The sequence below is a fragment of the Sus scrofa genome, chromosome 18 (genome assembly GCF_054392235.1).
Source record: "Sus scrofa isolate SSC_HxYL_T2T_F1_AM1 chromosome 18, Sscrofa_HxYL_maternal_Yorkshire_Landrace_v2.0, whole genome shotgun sequence".
NCBI classification, from domain to species: Eukaryota; Metazoa; Chordata; class Mammalia; order Artiodactyla; family Suidae; genus Sus; species Sus scrofa.
Window position 1 is genome coordinate 55733379 of NC_139400.1, and position 21431 is coordinate 55754809.

Sequence of the window (21431 nt, forward strand, 5' to 3'; positions counted from 1 at the left end):
TCGCAGAGCCTCTCCCCCAGGAAGAGGGAGGAACCACGCCTTCTTCCCCATGTCCTAGTTTATGGGACCAGGTTATAAGCATACACACACACACACACACACACACACACACCTGGACAGGTAGTTCAGAGATGCCCCCTGGGAGAAGTGTTCAGCAGAGATTAAATGAAGGTTTTTTCCTAGTGTAAAAGCATGTTTGCTTCAAGTTGAGATGAAACTGTCACCTTTTGACTCTAACCTACATTAGCTGGATTTTCAATTCTAGTTTATGCTTTTCCCCCAAATCACACCCTCCTCCCCATTCCTACATAATTTCTCATACTTGTAAATCCAGAATTGTAGACTCAGATTACTGAGAAGCATTTTGTGATTTTTCTATCACAACTGAGTTAGCTCAGGTCTCTCGCTGAAATGACTATGTCTGCTGTGTTGGGGGGTGGTGAGAACTAGGGTGGACACACACACACACAGAGTAATATCTCACACACACACACACACACACACACACAGACACACACACACACACACACACACACAGAGTAGTATCCGAGAAGGGGAGCCCAGCAGAGCCTAGAAGGACTCCAGAAGCTGAGAAGCAACGTCGTGGTGGGGAGGTGAGGGGGCTGTCCTCTGCTGGAGGGGGAGTGCACACTCCCTGCCTGGACAGAGACCTCCGTGAGGGGCAGGAGCAGACGGACGTGTGTGGTCCTGAGGGGAACGCAGGGAGGGAGGACCAGGGAGGGAGGACCAGGGAGCTCTGCCGGAGGAACGGACAGTGCATTTGTTCTCCTGATATTCAGCAGCCGGGCGAGGGACACGGACTTAATGAACCAAGGGGAGGGCGGGGTACACCAGGGAGTTCAGAGTAAGTGAATAAAATTCTCAGTAGATCGCCTCTGGGATTAATATGCAAGCTTTCCTCTCTCCTAGGGCTTCTTTTTGGCGAGGCTGCTATGGAATACTTGGGGCCAAAGACGGAGCAGAGCCCCAGAGAAAAGGCAATGGTTCATGTCCCCAGGAATTTGCATCAGACCCAGCAGACACGGCCTACAGGGTCATAGAGGCGGTCTCCAAACCCTGGAAATCACTGGCCAGCCAGTCCTGATGGCAAGGCCGTCAGCCCAGGCGGGTCTGCGGAGAGACCAGGTGTGGTCCTTTTATGAGGACCGTCACTTCCCTGATCAGCCTTCTTCATGCCCGACCCTTGGCTGTGTCTGACTTCTACAGGCTCACCCCTAATGTCTAAAGACTGTCTTTCCATCCAGAACTTTATGAAAATGGCCAAGCGTTCACTGAGACTTTAGAAAAGCCATAGGATGGAAGACACCATAAGCGGTTGGCTAAATACGTAACTGTAGGCCATGCGCATGTACAGCTAGGTGATGACACAAAACAAGCCACAAATCCTGCAGGAGGGTTCTGGCTACAGTGGCCAGAATGGACTTTCAGCTCAGGGAAGGGTGGGTTCTGCTCCCACATCTGCGTAGCTGGAGGCAAAGAACTTAACCTCTCTTAGACTTTCTCCAAGAGTTTTCTTGTTTTCCCCCAATAAAACAGAAGTTGTATTGACTATGTGTTTTATAAACTTGTCTTAAGGATTAAATGAGATGGGGTAGGTAAAGGTCTTAGCATAGAACCCAACAGGTATTCAGTATGCATATACCTATATGCTATGCAGTAGGCATATAGCAAGTATTCATAACAACTATTATTAGCCAAGAATCTTTTCCTTTCTGTTGCTCCCACTTTGAGAATTAACGGAAACCTTCTCCAGGAGTGACTTAAAAAGGAGATGTTTCTAATCAGGTTCTGTTCCAAACTTTTAAGATGTTCTTGTCCTAATTTTGTGTTCTTGGCTGGTTTTCTACGCCCCACAGGTCTCCATCCACAAAAAGCTGAACAGGCTGGGTCAGAACCAAGGCCAATATGTTCATTGAAAAGACAGATTTCTCAGCCTCTGTCTCCTGCCGTTTTCAAACATCACACTGGGAGCTTGAATTGAGACCGGAATCCTGATTCGCTCCCTGATCAATTTGGACAATGCTGGACAATGCAGCGGTCCCTTCTATTTCTTCCAATGTGTGTCCAGCGAAGTGACCTCAGAATTATGTCTCTCTGAGCCACCTTCTAGCAGCTAGAGAGAGAACTCACACAGATCAGAACTTCTCAGGGGGCACATGCCCCTCAAAAATGCATCTTTGATTGGCACAACATTGTAAATCAACTACAGTTTTAAAAAGCGTGGGGGAGGGATGCATCTTTGAGCATCCTGTTGCAAAATAAGTAAGGACAATGAAGTATGATTTTTTTTTTTCAACAAAGCTTTTCATTGAAAGGATTGTCCTCTATGCTGAGATTACAGTTTGCTTATCTTAGGGTATAATAATGTGCATTTTGTGTGTGTCAAGTGCATGCCTGGACTTGACAAAATAAAAAGTAGGCAAACACATGTTTCCCTGCATTACCACTTAATTTAAAAAAAACAATAATTTTACCAGCTCATGAAATAAAAAAGCTGGAAACACTGATATGGACCACCCTGGGTGTTTGGGGAAAGCAAATAACTTCCAGATTAGCAGCTACCTGGAACATTTTCCCCCAGACTGTAGTCCCCTGGGCTTTTGTTGCATAAAATATTTCATGTCTCTTACACATGTGACTATGGCAAATGAGGGTGAAAGGAGCTTAACGAGAGTTCATAGGTCCCCAATAAACCAACGGTGGACTAGTAAGGAGGACAAAAGGTCAAGTGTGCTGCCTCTACTCCCATCCCTGATACAACCCTGCCTTTGTGCAAAAAGGCCTGAGTCCATTTGCTGTTGATGCTGATCCAGTACTTCCCAACCCTATGTTAATACTTTAAAATTTTTTAAATGAAACATCTTTCACTAGAGCTTCAACTTCCACCAGGATTTGTTTGGGTTTGAAAAGATCACTTTTTTTGGTGGGGGTCCAATATTGTAAATTACTCCTCTGATCACTCTAACTAGCAGGTCCCAAACTTGGCTGCCCATGAGGCCTCATTGTTAATAACATCTCCTGAATTATGCAATGTTTTGCCCTATCCACTCATGTTTGCCAATGCTGCCTCAGCAAGTATTTCTAGAACACCCTCAGAAGAGCTGATGTAGTTCTCTGAAGCTTTCCTGGGGGTGACGTGATGCTGCAGCCAGGCTGGGGCCTTCACACACATGGCCCTTGTTCCAGGCCTTTCCTTCTGAGTACCAGTCTCCCTCATCCTCTCTTCACTTCCCAGGCCTTTGTGATTAATTTCTGCTGCCCCTTCCTAGAATGACTGCTTGTTCAAATCCATCTCTTCCTCCAAGGTTGACCTCAAACCACATTTTTTCTCTAGGAATTCTAAGATCCCTAGCATACAAATAGCCTCCTCTTCTCTTTTTCTGCTGCACTTTGTAACCCCCAAATCCAAAGCACAGGTAATGAATGCTGCAAGAGTTATTTAGATGACTGTCTTCCACCACTTCCCACCATCATACGAGCCTCAGACACAGGGACTAGAGCACGCCCTTCTTCTTTTTTTAAACTCACCAAAGCACTGACAGGGTATATTGAATGCAGTAAGTCTGGTGAGTACTAAATAAAACTGAATCGCCTTGAATTCTCACTAAGTTGTATGTGACTGATTGTCATACCTCTCCAGAATGTGTAAGAAAGAAACTTTGTTTCCACAATAGGAATTTTTACTTTAATCAGTCCACAGAGGGAAATAACAATTCCTGGACCTTCCAGGAAACCACACAGGATGGGTAGCCTAAACCACATTCGGGTGCCACAGAAGCATATGGATTCATGATAAGAATTCCCACTGTGGCCCCACCAGTCAAGCTACACAGCAGCCCTGGCAGATTTTGCACAATATTAGCCTCATTTTACCAGCCATCACTTGCTCTTTAAAAAAAAAAAGAAGAAGAAGAGTTAAAGGCAAGTAGAAAAAAAAATGCCTTTGAATTAAAATCCTAGCGTTTCTTTGAACATCCAGATGATTAAATGAGATCCAGACGAAAGCAGGAAATTTCCAAAAAATAAAACCCAGCCGGGGGTATCTGCATTCCCTCATGTTTCTCCGGGTAACCCCGTGGTAAAGTAAAGTAGTGATTGATTCGGAGAGAATTATGGTTATTATAAACTGTAATCAGTGGTGGATGAGAACAATTACACAGGGAGAGGGGGGAAAAGCTGAAACACGGCTGAGCAGTGTTCTGATGGATGGGGAAGTCATTTCCTGGCCGTTAATGACTGATTTTTCAACAGTCAGCACACAAGCTTTAATCCCAGAGGTGAGAAGGAGAAAGAAATGGCCACACGACGGAGGAGGCTACTGACGTAACCTCACCAGTTCTGATCTGAATACAGCTGGTGCCTGGCCCGGTCTGTCCTTGCGTTTGTTCCTGCACTTGCAGACACATCCCGGGGGGTGAGGCTGGGGCTGCCCTTTACCGGACAGACACCAGAAGGAGTTACGGTTGCAGAGAACTCCCCTGCATCAGCGCAGTGGATAAGCGTCTGGACGTCCCAGCATCGCAGGCTGTTAGAACTAGTAGGACCACAGACACTACCTCGTCCGGTCTGCCCATTTTATAGATGAGCTCAGAGAGGTGAAGTGACTTGTTCAAGTCACACAGCTGATGGGCTTGAGGGGAAACTGCTCACCCAGGACCAGAAGGGAGATTGGCCTTAGCTAAGAAGCGTGATGGGATCTCCGAGGGAGACAGCTTTGCTAAATCCACTTCAAAATGGGCATCGGTTTAGTCGCTTTTCCTCTGAGACAGGTGTGCAGTTCAATAGTCTGCCCGCCTGAGCTGTTACTGGGTGACATGACAAGAGAGCTGAGAGGGCGCAGGCCTGTGGAATGATCTAACTTGGTTTACAGACCAGCAGTGAGTCTAACTTAAGACACAGACAAGGAGAGGGAGGGAGGGAAGGACCCAGAGAGAGTGGGGGGCAGGGAGGGAGAAAATCCAGTTTATCTTATCATGCGCAGCCATAAAACAGGATAACTGATGGAAAGAGATGAGAAGTCATAAAACTGGGTAAAGCAAGACAGCCAGGAGTCAGTTGGTGACAGTCATCCCCCTTCAGAAGCCTCTGACTCTGAAGAGCCTTGGAATATTTCTGTGAAGTAGTGGGTCTCTCTCTGGCCTCCAGCGCAGTGTCCCCTAAAGCCGAGAAGACGGGCAGTTGTGATGAGCATGTGACAAATCCCAGTGGCCTCTCTTCTCTCCTCACACGAGGACAAAGTGCATCAGAAGGAATGAACGGATCATCTTCTAAGAAAATATGACTGCCTCTGAGGCTAAATTGTGTCAGGATATAAGATCAGGAATGTCCAGATGCTGTTTATCCCATCCTAATTAAATTTGGACTTCTTTGAGGGAAAAATACCTCAGTTCCAAGAAAACTTATTTTGACTTGGAGGCTATTTGGATTCTGTTTCATGAAAACAAACATTTTGATCAAGATAACGCCTGGATTTTTACTGTGAAGGTATTTTCTGAAGCAAATTCTCTTGAGAAAATAATAATTAAGTAATATATTCTATTCAACACTGTTAAATCATCTCAGTTTTTTCTCTGTCCCCATTTTTAGGTTCCTGAGATTATTTTCAATAGGATCAATTTCTTCTCAAGTAAATTTTACAATGAAGCTTTGAGAAATTGTTTGTCCATCTGGCATTCCTTTCCCCTCCTTCAGGTAAGTTCATCTTGCTTTTTAGGCCGCAGGTGCGGCATATGGAAGTTCCCAGGCTAGGGGTTGAAACGAGGCTACGGCTGCCAGCCTACACCACCACCACAGCCATGCCAGATCCAAGCCAAGTCTGGGACCTACACTGCAGCTCACGGCAACGCTGGATCCTTAACCCACTGAGCGAGGCCAGGGACTGGACTTGCATCCTCATGGATCCTAGTCAGGTTCGTTTCCACTGAGCCACAATAGGAACGCCCCATCTTGCTTTTTCTTGAGAGAACCATGATTCCCCAATTCCACAGAATCCTGATATAGCTACAAATCCCAGAGTGTCATCCTAGCCACCGGCACTCCACCCCACTCCACTCCACGTCACCCCAAGTGCAGAAGGGGGCCTGCAATCCTGATGGGCCGCCTCTCTTCCAGAGTGACTGACTTTGAAAGAGTGGTCTTCCTTGAGCTTTGTTATATGGACGCTGACAGAGTGTGCATGTCTCATCAATTTGGAGAAATAGTTCTAAGAATAAGGATGGTTTTTGAGCTGCCAGTACCATCTTCCCATCTGTTGAAAAAGGGTAAGAGCAGGGGGCGGGGGGGAGAAAGAAAACTTCTATGTCACCCAAGCCCCTGCATCTAGCAGAATGTGACTTTTTTTTTTTTTTTTTTTTTTTTAAGGGCTGTACCTGCAGCATATGGAAGTTCCCAGGCTAGGGGTGGAACTGGAGCTACAGCTGCTGACCTACACCACAGCCACAGCAACACAGGACCCTTAACTACTGAGCGAGGCGGATCAAACCTGCATCCTCATGGATACTAGTTGAGTTCGTTACCCATGAGCCACAACAGGAGCTCCAGAACCTGACTTTTTAAATCCCATAGCCATGGACGTCCTGGTTCTGAGAACTGAACTTCCCTTTGTGCTCTAAACGAGATGGAACCGGGTCACCCTCTCTGTTGCTACCCAAAGTCCTAACAAAGGCTGAGCATTTCTGTTGGGCCTGCTCTGATTTAAATTTTGAACAGAGCATCTCGTACTTATTTTCAAAACTGAAATATTTATAATGAGTTATTTTGCTGGTAACAAAGGCCTATATGGTACTTTATGTAGCAGAAAGCAAACCTATCTTTTGAATGCAACTTGGATTGCTAAACTCAGTATGCATCTAGTTACAAACAATCTTTCGAGTCATACCTCTGGAAGGAAAGAATGAATGAATGATTGGACAGATGTGTTGAAAGTCTTCCAGATATCATCCAGTACCTACTGGAAGCCTTCATCCTGCCAATGAGTTATTGGAGTGAACAAGTCTTTTTCCTAACCATGAACACAGGCACACACTCTACACACACACACACACAAAGCAAAGCTGCGCTACAAGGATTAATCAGAAAAAAAGCAAAAGCTTTCTGAAGAAACTACTGGAATGACTGTTTCAACGTGTGATTTGAGGAAGAGTGCCCATCCCCCATAGGTAACACCAAAGGTGGGCTCAAACTGTAAGAACTCCAAAGGGGTGCGGAAACCCCAGAGAGGAAACCCAGACACCTGGCTCAGCGGCCCTTCCCCTTTCCTCTGGGGCATAACAAAGGCCAAAGCTCCTTATAGGCTCCGCCCTCCTTTGGACAAAGCCTCCAGGAGAAGAGTGGGGCCCGCAGTGAGCTGCCAGCCCTGAGAGCTCTCCTGCGTGCTCAAGACTGTTGGTCAGGGCGTTCCTGGCTCTGCCCCATAGGGCACCCTCAGAGGGCCACCCAGCATGAGGGGTACTTGTCAGAGGGAGCACTGCAGCCGGGACAGCCGAGCACACAAGCTGTTCTGTATATGGCACTGCTCTGCTTTCAGTGGAAACATCCTACCCTGCCCTTCTTTCCCGGTGAAGTGCAGTTTCTCACTTGGGAGGAGAAAGGGGAGAGAAGCTGCCCTTGGGCACAAATATCAGTTAAGCGCACTGTCACCGCAGTGGCACACAGCTTCTGCTCCAGGCAGGGCCTTCTCCATTTTATTCTGTCAAGATGGCCATCTTCACAAAGAGTAAATGGATTATTTTGCAACAGTCACTTAACCCCAGAAAATGAAGACAGACCCCGTCACAGCTAGTGGGTGCCTCTTTGTCTCATCTGTTGTTGGCCTCCCAGGTGTGACATATTTCTGTGAGCTTGCTGGTAGGTCAATTCTCTGTACTGGTGAGCCTTTGAAGAGAATCATGAAATTATATCTATATTATATATAGATATAATAATAATCATGAAATTATTATGAAGATAATTATGAAATTATATCTATAACATATATATAATCTATCTAATAACTTAAATGGTCATAGACACACACAAGTATATACACTTGTTCACATTTATTTATATACGTGCATGGTGTGTGTATCTATAAAAGCATTATGTGCACACACACACACTCACATAACTGTCTTATCCACAACTGTCACTCTGTAAAGAGGTGTTTAGCAGATTTTTGAACAAATGGCTTAGTGACCTTTTCTGCTGATAAAAGTGAGAATGCTCATTGTAGAAAAATTAGAAGCAGCAGAAATCTGCGAAGAGAAAAATGCATACTTGCTGACAATCCCACTCCACAGAGAAGACTGTTCAGCTTTAGCCGTTCCTGTTTTTCTCACGCATATGGCAGGGGTATCCTTTTGTATACAGTCAGAATTGTGGTTTGTCCAATTCTGCAAACTGCTGTTTTCCACTCAGCCTAGGGAAGGCATTCTCCCTATATCTGTCAAAATACTTTTAACCCTCCCTGTGCGTCTCTTCCCAGGAGTCTTCGTAAATAAGAATGTGTGATGTCTGGGTGGGCAGGGACTGGGCAGTGGGTGGCATCTCATGCACACACTCTCCCTTTCAGATGGTTGCCAGGTCTGTCTGAAGGAGCCCGGGAGTGGACAAGGTGCCGCCCACTGGCATGCACCCCTCCCAGAACCCCCTCCTCGCCCAGCACCAGTGGTGAACCCACCGCTTGCCATGATCCCAAGGAGGCCTCCTGCATAGCCCTGGGAGGGTACAGATCCCCTTCCCTAGGGATGGCCCCAGAGATGACCAGCACTTTGCCCAGCAGAGGAAAGACCTGTGAGGCCAGATAGAAAGATGCCTGCAAACTGGAGCTCAGACGTGGACTTGGAGCTGGCACTTTCCATCTGGCCTCCTCAGAGCATCTGCACACTTAGTAGCTAAAGAGTAGTCCAAAGGTGCTCATGGCCATTTGGATAAGTGATGGCTTTCTGTGAGGTGTGTGTGTTATTCAGAGAGTGGCAGGGGGATGAGCCGCCTGGAGGCAGAGCCTTGCCGAGTGGCTGAGTGTGTAATGGGCCTGCAAAGGCAGCAGCTCTTGGCTGCAGCCCCAGGGCCTGGCTGCCCCACCCCCTCCACATCAACTCCAGCCTTTACCAGATCCACTTCCATTTGGCTGGACCCAGAAGCACTGAATTCAGAAAAGGGAAAACCAAAACCAAAACCCAGGACAAAGAACGAACAGGGTAGAGAAGCCTGTTAAAGGAAGATTTAGGCACAAAGACATTTTTATACTTTTTAAAAGCACCAATAAATTCCTTCTCATAAAAATGACAGGAAACCAACTTGGAATGAAAGGGAAAAACCTACAGAATCACCAAAGATACTTGAAAGCAAATAAATACAGGAGAAAGGAGCTCAGGATGGGTGGCACTGATGGAGGTGAGAGGCCTTTACTGGCCCTGCTTGAACTCAGCAATGCCCTATTGTAGCCTGACTCCAGGCCATCAGCACCAGCCCTCTTAGAGGCTGTGCAGGTGGAAGCAGAGAAGGTCAAGGTGTGCTGGGATCCCAGGACCAACTCAGTTCTCTCTTGAAGATCTGCCCAGTGAGGTATCTGCTGAGATCCTGCTTCCCCCTCCTAGATCCAAGCCCAGGAGGGCTTCTTGGATCAGTGGGGCCGCGTAGGATTAGGTGCCTTGTTGAGAGTCTTTGGGTGCCTCTTGTCCCTCTGAGTCTGCTATTTTAGCATTGTCCAGGGGAGTTCCTGTTGTGTCAGATAAGGAACCATGAGGATGAGGGGTTGATCCCTGGCCTCGCTCAGTGGGTTAAGGATCCAGCATTGCCATGAGCTGCCCTGTAGGTCTCAGACGTGGCTCAGATCTGGCAATGCTGTGTCTGTAGCACAGGCCAGCAGCTGCAGCTCTGATTCGACCCCTAGCCTGGGAAATCCCATATGCTGCAGGATGGCCAAAAAAGCCAAAAAACAAAAAAGATTGTCAGGGACTCTGTGTTCATTAACTAGAGCCTTCTGTGTTTCTGTTAGTTCACAATGTACTGAATATTTCTCCTCCTAAAATTGCAAAACACTATTTTGTTTTAAAACATCTACTTTCATTTTCTGTTCTCAGAGCTTAGCTGAATCTTAAATATGAAAAAATTGTTTTAAGATACATGTTATCTGGTTTTCCTGATTATAGAGGTAATGTACTTTTATATATTTAGGAAAATGGATAAGAGCACAAAATATTTACCCTTACTATTATTTGCAGGTTGTACGTTCTTTTCTTGTCTTTCCTTCTTCCCAGTTGACCTGGGATGGGCAGTTCTAGACCCTTGGGGCGTTCCTTGGGATGAGGCATTTTTGAAAAGTCCCAGGAGGTAATCTGAAAAACACAGGATGCTACGGTTAAAAATGGGCGAATCCTACCGTCTCCTTCTAAGAGATGCGCGGAGAAGTCCTGCAGAAGAATGTCACCGCTGAACTTGGTTTACAAGGTCTCATGACCTTATCTGACTCCGGAGCACTTTGTTTCACGTAACATATGTTGCCATCCTGTGGAACTATTCTGAATACACAGTTCTGAAACTGCTACAATCTCATGAGAAGTTTTAACAGCCTGCTGTCTTTCCTTGTGGTGCTGGCTTGCATGCTCTGAAGAGCAGCTGGTTGGCATCCCCAGGCCCTCATGTGATGATGTTAATTTAGGGGCTGGCCTTTAAAATACCATTGATTGCAATTCCAGTTTGATATATTGGGTAGTTTTATTACTGGGCCTCCTCTTACTGTTCTGTTAAAAACAGTCAGTGTCCTGTTTCCTAATGATTCTCATCATCATTATCATTAATGACATTTATTGAACATTCACTGCTTCCAGGCCCTGTGCTGAGCCCTTGACGTGAATTACCCTATTTAACCTCACACCAGCTTTATCAGCGAGACAATATTATTCTTCTCATTTATTAGATGAGAAAACTGAGGTTCAAATTGGTTAAGTGATGTGCTTGGGGTCAGTCAGCTACTAAGTGGTTCAACTGGGATTGAAATTCATGTGGCCTGTCTGTTCTTAGCTATCATACGCTGCTCATTCCAAATACCTCAGGTCCAAGGTTTGCAAACATCTATGGAGATTTAGCGGCACATGCTAAGATCTTATGTACTTTTCCTCAACATATTTATAGCCCTGATCTAATTACCTAGCTGACTGCCCTTTCTCTTCTGGCCCTTTCCCCTTGCAAGTATTTATTAAATTTTTACTAGATTTGAAACACTGAGTTAAATGTAAAAGAAAAATTCAGTCTGAGACTTGGGCTCTTTCCTTAGGAAACTATAGTCCAATGTAAGAGTCCAAGAAATAAATCATTGATTAAAATAGAGCACTTATTTCCTAGAAAACCCAGAGGAATAGCATATAGATCAATGGGAGTCAGAAAGAATGCTCCAGGGAAGGTGACAAGACAGGTGAGTTTTAAAGGGTAGGTGTCCACTACCTGGGCCAAGGATTGACATTCCAAGAAGACAGCCAGGCATGCTCATGGCCGAGGAATTTTGGGGAGCCGTGAGCTGGAGCTGGGTTGGGCTGGAATGAAGGCAATGGTGCCAGGAGAAAGAGAAATCAGGCATAGGGAATTGAATGAGGAGGCAGGAATTTAGGTGAAAAAATCATGTAGAACTGCCCTAAGACAATGATAGCGTGGGTGGACGAGAAGGGATGGAAGAGAGAAAGATGCAGGAAGAAAAAGAGGATCTGACGGACGTTCAGAGGTGCAGAGTGAGTGAGCAATAAAAATGCCTCCCGGATGTCTGCGGGGATGACGGAAGCGGGCACTGGAAAGGACAGAATGATGGCCTCAGGGGATGGACAGTACCAGCGACTGCAGGAACCCAGGGCGAGACAGCGGTGGTGGCAAGGAGCCTGTGTGTCTGGCGTGGACAGCCCAGTGGGTGACAGCGCCTTTGAGACAATTTGGGCTTTCATCTCAAGAACGCTGCTTACTATTTGACTTGTCCATTCTCCTAGAACTGTGAAACGCTGTGGGTTTTTTTTTTTTTTTAACTTAAACATTTTTATTTTCTGTTCTCAAATCTTAGCTAAATCTTAAATTTGACCGAATAAGATTAAATATAAATATTTTTTATTATAGAAGAAACACATTTTCATTTTATACCTTTAGGAAAACTGAGGAAAGTATGAGATGTTTGCCCAGACTATTACTCAGAGAGATATATTTAGAGGTTGTATATTCTTTTTTCCTCTTCATTCTCCCCCGCCTTTCCTCAGTTTCTCTTGTGTGTTGGCATTTTAGTCATTTATTCGTTCATTCATCTGTTTATGCGACTGATATTTACTGAACAGCAACAGACGCCAGGCACCGGGGAAACAGCCATAAGCAAAACAGACCCTCAAGGAGCATAATTTTTTTTTTTTTTTTTTTTTTGCCACACTTACGGCATATGGGAAATTCCCAGGCCAGGGACACCAGATCCTTAACCTACTGAGTCGCAGTACAAACCCTTAGGAGCATAAATTCTTTTTTTTTTTGTCTTTTGTCTTTTTTGTTGTTGTTGTTGCTATTTCTTGGACCGCTCCCTCGGCATATGGAGGTTCCCAAGCTAGTGGTCGAATCGGAGCTGCAGCCACCGGCCTACGCCAGAGCCACAGCAACGTGGGATCCGAGCCGCGTCTGCAACCTACACCACAGCTCACGGCAACACCAGATCCTTAACCCACTGAGCAAGGGCAGGGACCGAACCCGCAACCTCATGGTTCCTAGTCGGATTCGTTAACCAGTGCGCCACGACGGGAACTCCCAGGAGCATAAATTCTAATGAGAGATATTCTGACAACAAATAAGCAAATGGATGTATGCTGGGTGGTGGCACGTGCTATGGACAAAACAAATAAAACTGGGCTTGGGAGATTTAAAGTACTGGATAGACACTCGCCATTATATGCAGAGTGGTCTGGAAAGATCTCTAACCACTTGAGGCATTGAGAAGAGCCGTGGAAGAGTAGTAGGGCAAGCAAGCCCAGGGAAAGAATGTTCTGGGCAGAGGGACCATCAAGTGCCAAGGCCTTGGGGTGAGAGGACGCTTAGTGTGTTGGAGGAATAGCTCACGACTGGCACAGAGGGACGAAGAGGAGAACAGTAGATGGAGACATGGAGGGAGAAGGGGCCCGATCAGGCTCACCAGGGAACAAATTCTCGGAAGGGCACACAGAGACCGCTTTAGGAGCCTATTTCAATATTCTGCGGAAGAGGTGACAGTGGCCTGGGCTGGGGGGGGGGGGGTGAAGGGGGAGAAGCAGTCAGATCTGGAACCATTTCCAAAGCAGTTTGGAGGGATGTGTGAGGCAGGGGTCAGAAGATAACGCTTTGAATGGAGCTTTTGCTCAACGGAAGGTATTATATTTATTTACATACCTGCCTATGTTTTTATATAGTTGAAAATAATTTTGTATCCTGCTCTGCCCCACCCCCTTTTTCCTCTAAAAGCAGAAAACTAAAGGACGCCAAATGGAAGTATTTCCTGTTCACCATCTTACTTTTTTAGCTGCCCTCCCCCTTTTTCTCTTTTTTTCTTTTTGGAAAAAAAAAAAATACATGAATTAAGCTGTGCGTTCTGAATTTTGCTTGTAGGGGGACTTGGCTAGAGGCTGCACTTTACTTGAACTGTGTGGCCCGTGGCCAAGGGAAATAAAGTTTAATTAATGCTAATTTCTCTAACCCCTTTCTTTGCCTTTTCAGCAAAATAAAACTACCTTTGGGAGAACTGGCAAAAAAAAAAAAAAAAAAGTTAAAACAGACATCACACTACTAAATCTAGCCATTGACATAGCAAAAATCTTTTCCTACCTTGGCTGTGTTTGGTCACAAATGACAAAATATTTTATCTTTCTCCTTCCCCTGCCTACCTCTTTTTTTTTTTTTTTTTTTTTTAAGCTTGAACAAGTCAGTTGATTTTCATTCATCTTTATTTCTTTAGAAGATTTAGACAGTCTGTGAGTCTGTTTGCTTTGGGCTGTGATCTGAGTGCTGGGCTTGGCTGGCTATTACTGCAGCAGCTAGATTGCAGGGTGCAGAAAGATCTAGCAGGGTGGGCCACTCACCAGGGTATTCATTAGGGCTCATTTCTTGGCCTTGCTCGTCTGTGAGATTACATTAGACCAGCTACTTGGAGCCCAGCTACTAGGAAGTAGTCTTTGCCCATTTCCATAGGTAACAGTTTTAAGTTTAAAAACAAGGCCTGTCCTTGTCGTTTCTACCTGGAAGACCATTAACTGCAAGAGAGTTTAAGGAGATGCTTTCTGGCCTCTGGTCTACCTGCTGAACATGTTCAGGCTACATTTACAGTTGAAGTGTAGACCGAGCAGTGGTCTCCAGAGGTTACAGCATTCCCATGAGAAAATGCTCTAACGCAAAGCCTTAGAGTCTTTTGTCTGGATAATCATTTGAGAGAATCTAATCAGGTCCCATTCTCTCCTCCATTTCCTCACGTCCAGATCAAAAACCAAAGCAAGTAAAACAACCAAATGAACAGAAACAAAAGCCTCCACTCCTTGGAGTTCCCATTGTGGCGCAGTGGTTAACGAATCTGACTAGGAACCATGAGGTTGCGGGTTCGGTCCCTGGCCTCGCTCAGTGGGTTAACGATCCAGCGTTGCTGTGAACTGTGGTGTAGGTTGCAGACGCGGCTTGGATCCTGCATTGCTGTGGTTGTGGTGTAGGCTGGCGGCTACAGCTCCGATTTGACCCCTAGCCTGGGAACCTCCATATGCCACAGGAGCGGCCCTAGAAATGGCAAAAAGACAAAAAGACAAAAAAAAAAAAAAAAAAAAAGCCTCCACTCCCCCACTATTACTTCCACCGTATTTTTAAAATGAGGAAGCCCAGGCCAGGAGTGTGAGGCTCACCTGGCCTGTGAACAGCACAGCCTGGGGCCTTGGCTCAGGAGCCTGGTGCAAAGTAGTGGCTGCCATGGAAATCCAAAGACATTTGCTGTTTGGTTACTCTTTGGCTGTGGCTTCAGTTTAAGTCATGACCAAGGGCAGTGACATATCTCACTGGACCACTCCAGTGGCCTCCAAAAATCCCTCTATAATCTTTTTCCTCCTCCAGTTCCTTCTGGAAAGATCTGAAGCATTGAGAGCCGTGGGAGGTTGGAGTAAAGCAGTGGAAGCTCAGAGCCTCACAGAGATGAGGCCAAGAGCTGTGACACGGGGTTGCCTTCAGTGGGAGAATTTGTTTATGCGACCCCATTCCTGCTGCTGGTGGGAAATACTTGATCTTCTCACTTCTGATAATAACAGCTTCTTTGGAATATTATTTTCCTTCTCTCCCGGGCTTCCCCTACCTCCACCCGCACCAGGAGGCATCCTGGTTAGTTGCAGAGAAAACCCATGTATCCTCCTGGCAGTGGGATATTCTCTAGGACTTTGGTGAATCTGTCGCCCAGTGCTTAAGGCTGAGGAATCTACCTGAGACCAGGTGTGCCACAGCCTGACAGTCCTCTCATCCTCCACAGAACTGCTTGAGTGTCCTTAGGACATGGCAGATGTTTTCCTGAAGTGTGAGTGATCCAAAAGACCAAAGCAAAACTCGGGTGCCTTTAAAGCAACATTTATAAATAAAGTCATGTGTTTTCACTTCTGCTATATTCAGTCGGTCACACAATCAAACCTTGGTGCATTGTGGGAGGAGCCTATACAAAGGTACAAATATGAGGAGACAAGGCTCACTGATGTCCACCTCGGAGGCTGGCTTCCATGGCAACCGAGATGTGTACGCTTTAAGATGGAAGGAACAGGTGACCCAGCAGACAGTTTACAGAAATCCGTGTACCATCACCAAATTCACGGCTCTGTCAGTGCAAGTTGCAATAACATATGCACTCTGGAGAGGACTTAAAATCAGGAGGAACTCGAATGTTTTTCATGTGGAAATACTCTTACAGCCTCTTCATGTTCCTTAGTCTTAGAATTACAAATAACCCCCCTCTGTCATTTTTGCTATGCCAGATGTAAATATTTAGAAATCCATTCTTGGAAAGCATCTGAGAGGGTAATAGGTCTAAGTGTCACTTAGTACCACCATCTCAGCCAAGGCATCCTCTAGACATCAACCTTTTAATTCCTTGTTATTTAGTAGGTGGTCTGTCATTGTGACTTACTGGGAGAAGAAAAGGAGGACCAGGGGAGCCATGAGGCCCTTCCTTCCACAGTCTCTACTTTAAATAAAGACCGCCCTCATTTTCAGTAACACACATTCTGCAGTGTGGTTTATACTCATGGAACGTTACCATGTTAGAACCAGAGGAGATTTCAGCAATCATGCATTCCAGCTCCATTCTTTCACTGGGGAGGAAGCTGATGCCCTACCTAACTGGTGAGGAGATTTGTTCATTAGCAGACAGCTTATGAGAAGTAAATCCAGAATTAGAATCCAAATGCTTGAATCCCAGTCTGCTGTACTTCCTACTATACCAAGGTGTTTCTAAATCTTCTCACTTCAGACATTTTCTGATGGAAGATGTTCTGCCCTTATCACAAGTTTTCTAATGTAGATAATTCTTTTTTTTTAGAAAGTCATCATTAATTCTTTGGGCATTGGAGTCTATTTTGAGAATTCAGTGACAGGTACGTGCTCACTTCCAGATACGTGCACATGCTCATAAACACACAGCATTTGGTGTGCAAATCCAGGGGATTCGGACACCTGAATGCTATCCTAGGGGAGGGAGCAAGTCAGGTCAAAAAACTCTGTTTAAAAGTTTATTTATAAATGTTGCTTTAAATATTAATGTGTTCTGCACTTCCAAAATTATACTGTAAAAATATTCTTGATGGGTTTTGTTTCCTCGGCATTTAAATAACATTCTGATTTAGATTATGTTTCTTCCTTTGGAAGCTGCATTATCTTTCGGCCTCTTCACTTGCAGTGATTTTTCCTCAAGGCTGAAATGCTTCTTAATGCATCTTCCAAAGGGTTCTATTTCAGGTTTATCCTGGTCTAGGAAGGCCACCTTTATTTATTTAATTGAGAATACTTTTGTTTTATAGATTACTTGATATTTGCAAGAGTGTGAGGTTAAATCCACCACCTATAGACCTTCCCCCACTGTGCATCAGGCATTATTTCATCAGCACATGACAGTTCCAATCGGAATTCAAAGCTTGTAGTGACAGCTTGAGTCTGCAGGGTCATGTGTATCACCTAACAATCCAGAAATAGGCCGCTTTGGGTTGTCCATTTAGGTCATGCATTCTGCCACTCAACTAGTTGACAATTTCCTATCTTTCACATTTTCCTCCCTCCTCAAATTCCAATGCCCCTTCCCTCATCCTCATCTCAAATGAACACCGCATTTTCTATTTCACTAACAAATGGAAGCAATCTGAAGAGAACCTTCACAGGCTCCTATCACCATATCCTCCCATCTCTCCGCACCTATACTGTGGGTACCACGTGCCCTCTGGTTAGGATGGGTGAACTGCCCAAGGTCAATCCCTCCACTCAGGCACTAGGTCTTATTCCTTCTCTCTTGCTCAAGGACACAGCTCCATCAAGCTCCTCTTCTTTACTCAAGCGTCAGCTCTTCTCTCTATACTGAATTGATCCCAGCAGTGTGCAAGCTCTCCACCGTATGACAACTGTCACCTCCCTACTGTACAACAGAGCAAAGAACACGCTCCTGACCTCAGATCCCCTTCGAGCGATGGTCAGATTTCTCTGCTCTCAGTTACAGCAAAGCTCCTTGGAAGAGTTTCCCCTACCATCACGTGGCTCTTTCTGCTCCTCTCATTCTCTTCTGCATCCACTCCAAACCAGGATTTCACCCCCACCACCCTGTGGAAACAGCTCTGGTCAAGGTCGCCAACGAACACTCTGTTGGTTATTAACACAACTACTCACCCAGCCTCAGGCGTGCCATCTACTGCCCCTCTGAGACCTATGCCCACACTTCCTATTTGTAAAATGCTCAGGCTATCACATACGGAAAGAAAGCGATTTTACCTATGTGTTTCCCGAGTCTGATAATGCTGTGTGTCCAACCTCAAAGTTGTACCATGAGTTTTTATGAGATAATTAGGCCCATTCAATTGAAAATATACAATTTTTCCTAGATCTATACCTAGAGAGGGGCACACCAGCAAGTATCTAGTAACTTTGGACTGTTTAGGCAAAGCAGTAAGATAACTGCTTCTCCCCCAGCCCCTGCCCTCTTGGCCTCAGTTGGAGCAATTTGGCCTTGAAGGATGGGAGCGGTGGTCTCAGTGTTTGCTCTCCCTTTGCCTGGGGAGAAGGGCCCAAGGTCTAGAATGTCACATATGTTACTTCAAAGGAAATGCACAGCATGAGGGTGGAGTTTCAGGAGCCAAGCAAGCTGCACCCTGTCTCAACAGACAGCAATGGGCTCTCCTTGGGCCCTGGGGCAGATGGCTGCGCATCAGACCCGACAGTGCTGGTGGACTCTAGGGGGTGGGGAAGGCATTCCTAGTAGATGTACATTAGAAAGTGCTGCCTTGTAAGTGACTCAGGATTTATTGCCCTGGGATATATATGTCTTCCTCACCAACCAGGAAGAGGGGGGAAAAAAGTTCTCAATCCATCTTTTAAGAACTCAGACTATTTCTTCTTTGTCTCCTGGTGAGGCATTCTCCATTCTATCTCCTTCCAGAATGAAAGGTTCATTTATTTCCCTAGATAAGGTCTGAATAAGGGCAAGATATAATTTAAATGCAGTCAGGCTTAAGATAAATCAGTCATAAAGAGGCAATTATTTTATATTAAATCTGTGTCCTTTCTCAAAAGGAATTTGTATTTATCAATTAACTCATTTTCACCATTTAATTTTTCTAAAGGAGATCATGAACTTAAAAAAAATCATGTTTTTTTTCTATTTGTAGAAAGATTTAGATAACTGGGAGGTTCATATCATGTTATAGTTATCTTTTTCATCAACATTTTCTAAATACTGAGAAGTGCTATAAATCTCATTTTTAATTTAAACATTCAAAAGCTCATGCTACATTTTTGTCATACTTCTAGTAACAGGAATGTACAGCAGTCAACTGAGCTCAGCAAATAGTCAAGTGTCATTGGCAGTCAGACCTGAGTTTGAACTTCAAGCCTGCAATGCAAGATGTAGGACTCGCTACTTAATCTTACAAAAGTCTCAGTACCTTCAACCAGAAAATGGGGATATAATGACATGTAATTGTAGTGAAAGGCTACAGGTTTTGCCTGTCTATCATGTCTTTTCTTTTCTTCTGGACCAAGTCATTTCCTTTTTTTTAGCAACTGTCCCTCCCCTGTTCTTGGCCCACCTCCCTCTAGGCTTGGGGTTGGACACATGACTCAGAACTGCCAATCAAGGCACCTGCTTTCTTTGCCTACAGTGACAGGTGACATGTATGTGCTCTAAACTGGAGCAGTGACTTCTGCTAATGCTACTGGAAAATCAGTATACTCTCTTCACAAATAGAGTTAAATGGATAGAATGCAAACCTAGGGTAATGGGTGCCTATTTTGGCTACCCTGTAAGGAAACCTTCTTGAGAATGAAAACAACAAAGAGAAGAGCAAAGTCAAAACAAACAAACAAACAAACAAAATTAAAATGAAGAAAGCCACTCTCCCAGAGATATGATTTGTGTTGCTGGCTCCAACTATACCCAAAGCTCAGTTCAGCTCTGGATTTCCTAATTGTGTAAACCAAAAAATTCTATCTTTTGAAAAGCAGTTTAAAGAGGTTTTCTGTCTCTTTTGAAAAGCAGTTTAAAGAGGTTTTCTGTCTCAAAGTAATCTTGAATTCTACAGATATTGACACCTGGAGGTGGGGCGTTGCCAGGGATGAGTATAAAATATGAACTTGGTTAAGTCAGGATGGGGATGCAGTGCTGAGCCTTCCATTTCTCCTGGATAGAAAGTTGGCAGAACCTGCAATGTGGTAACAGGACTTACTGTTGCAGGCATTAGCAGCTCATCTAGCATTTGCAGCTCTCTGCCTTGCACGCACAGGTTAGAACTGAATTTTCTGGTTCCTGTGGCTGGGTGGGGCCATGTGACCTACCTATTCTGACCAATACATTTTGAGCAAAAGTGAGCTCTTAATTGTTAGTGGAAGATTTTCCTGAGCACAACTTGCCCTTATCGTGGCAAGACATACTGCTGTAGAAGTGGACTGCTCCATCAGCCAGAATTCCTCAGTGGGGTGCCCCCTATTGACCAGCAAGTGGCATAGAGCATGAGAAAGAAGCAGAACTTAGTAGTTGTCAGCCACTGAGATTTTGGAGGTATTGATTAATATAGTGTAATTTAGTCTTCCCTGGCCAATGAGCTTACTGTATTTTGTGGTTTAAACCATATTACGTTCACAGCTCAAGCCCTAAGAGGCTTGATAGGAAATGTCTGGATTATATTTTGCAGGCTTCAGTATGGCCTGACAAGAAAGACAAAAGCTTTCCTACAAGCTGACCCATCTGAAAGCATGGTGGAATTAAATCCAACTTTCTTAGGTGAGGCCTTGTTAGCCTGTGGTCAGCAGGGCTAGGTGACTGCAAGTCAGCCATTCACCAGCTTGAAGGCGTGGCAAAATCTGCTCCTCCTCCCCCAAGTCACAGTGCCAGCAGAAGCAGGAAAAAACACTGGAAACTTGGGGAGATGAGAGTAGGATCTGGGAAGATCCCAATCCCTCGTTAGGCTCCCAGCTGACAAAAGGTGTGACTGCTAAATTTTACTCTGCCAAGTCCTGCACTGGACCAACTTCTGGACACGAGGGTAGATGGCTGTGCCTCCCCACTGTAGCTATTGCTTAGCAATCCTCAGGGGCAGAGGCCAAAATGAGACCACAGGAGAACATTGCTAAGGGACGGAAGCTTTGAGGTCTGGGTCTGTATTCAAGACACCATCACTCAGCCGAGCTTTGGTTAAGCAACATGACAGAGGTGTGAAAAATCTTGGGCTTTGCGGTCAGTTGGCTGAATTCTACCCCACTGTCACTAGCTGTGTGACTTTGGGCAAGTTATTTAACTTCTCTCTGCCTCCATCTCCTTCCCTACAAAAGAGGGGCAATAATACTACTTACTTCATGTGGGTCTTTCAAAGATTTACTTAAGACAGTCTCTGTAAAGGGCTTAGAATAGTGCTTGAACTTAGAAAACACTCAATAAACATGTACATGTATGAGATAATGGACAGGTAGTTTGCAGCAGTAGAACTGACAGAGAAATCTCAGCTTGGCATTCAAAAGCCTGTAATTGCTCAGCACCTAAGTGGAGGACCCCCAAAATCATACTAACAGGAAAGTGGGCAATCCAGGAATGACTGCAACCTCTGGAAGGGAGCCTCTTCCCTAAAAACCTCTCACATGATGCCATGCTGGACAGTATACAGAAGGGAACCTTCCAGAGAGCAGAACTGGGGGCAGCCAGGTTGGCTGGGCACAGAGCTCACTCCACTGCCAGGGTAGCCTGGACA

The 21431-nt window shown here is 45.2% G+C and overlaps 1 long non-coding RNA gene across 12 annotated transcripts in view; it reads right to left on the reverse strand.

Moving 5' to 3' along the window:
- The window catches only part of LOC102165006 (uncharacterized), a 307376-nt gene that overhangs the window by 60187 nt on the left and 225758 nt on the right, over window positions 1-21431 (reverse strand). For 9 of the 12 annotated variants that reach the window (XR_014834126.1, XR_014834123.1, XR_014834125.1 and 6 more), the window contains one exon: window positions 10206-10337. This is a non-coding gene — a long non-coding RNA (uncharacterized LOC102165006). The remainder of the gene's footprint in view (window positions 1-10205; window positions 10338-21431) is intronic. The other 3 variants (XR_014834130.1, XR_014834133.1, XR_014834134.1) reach the window with 1 other exon arrangement.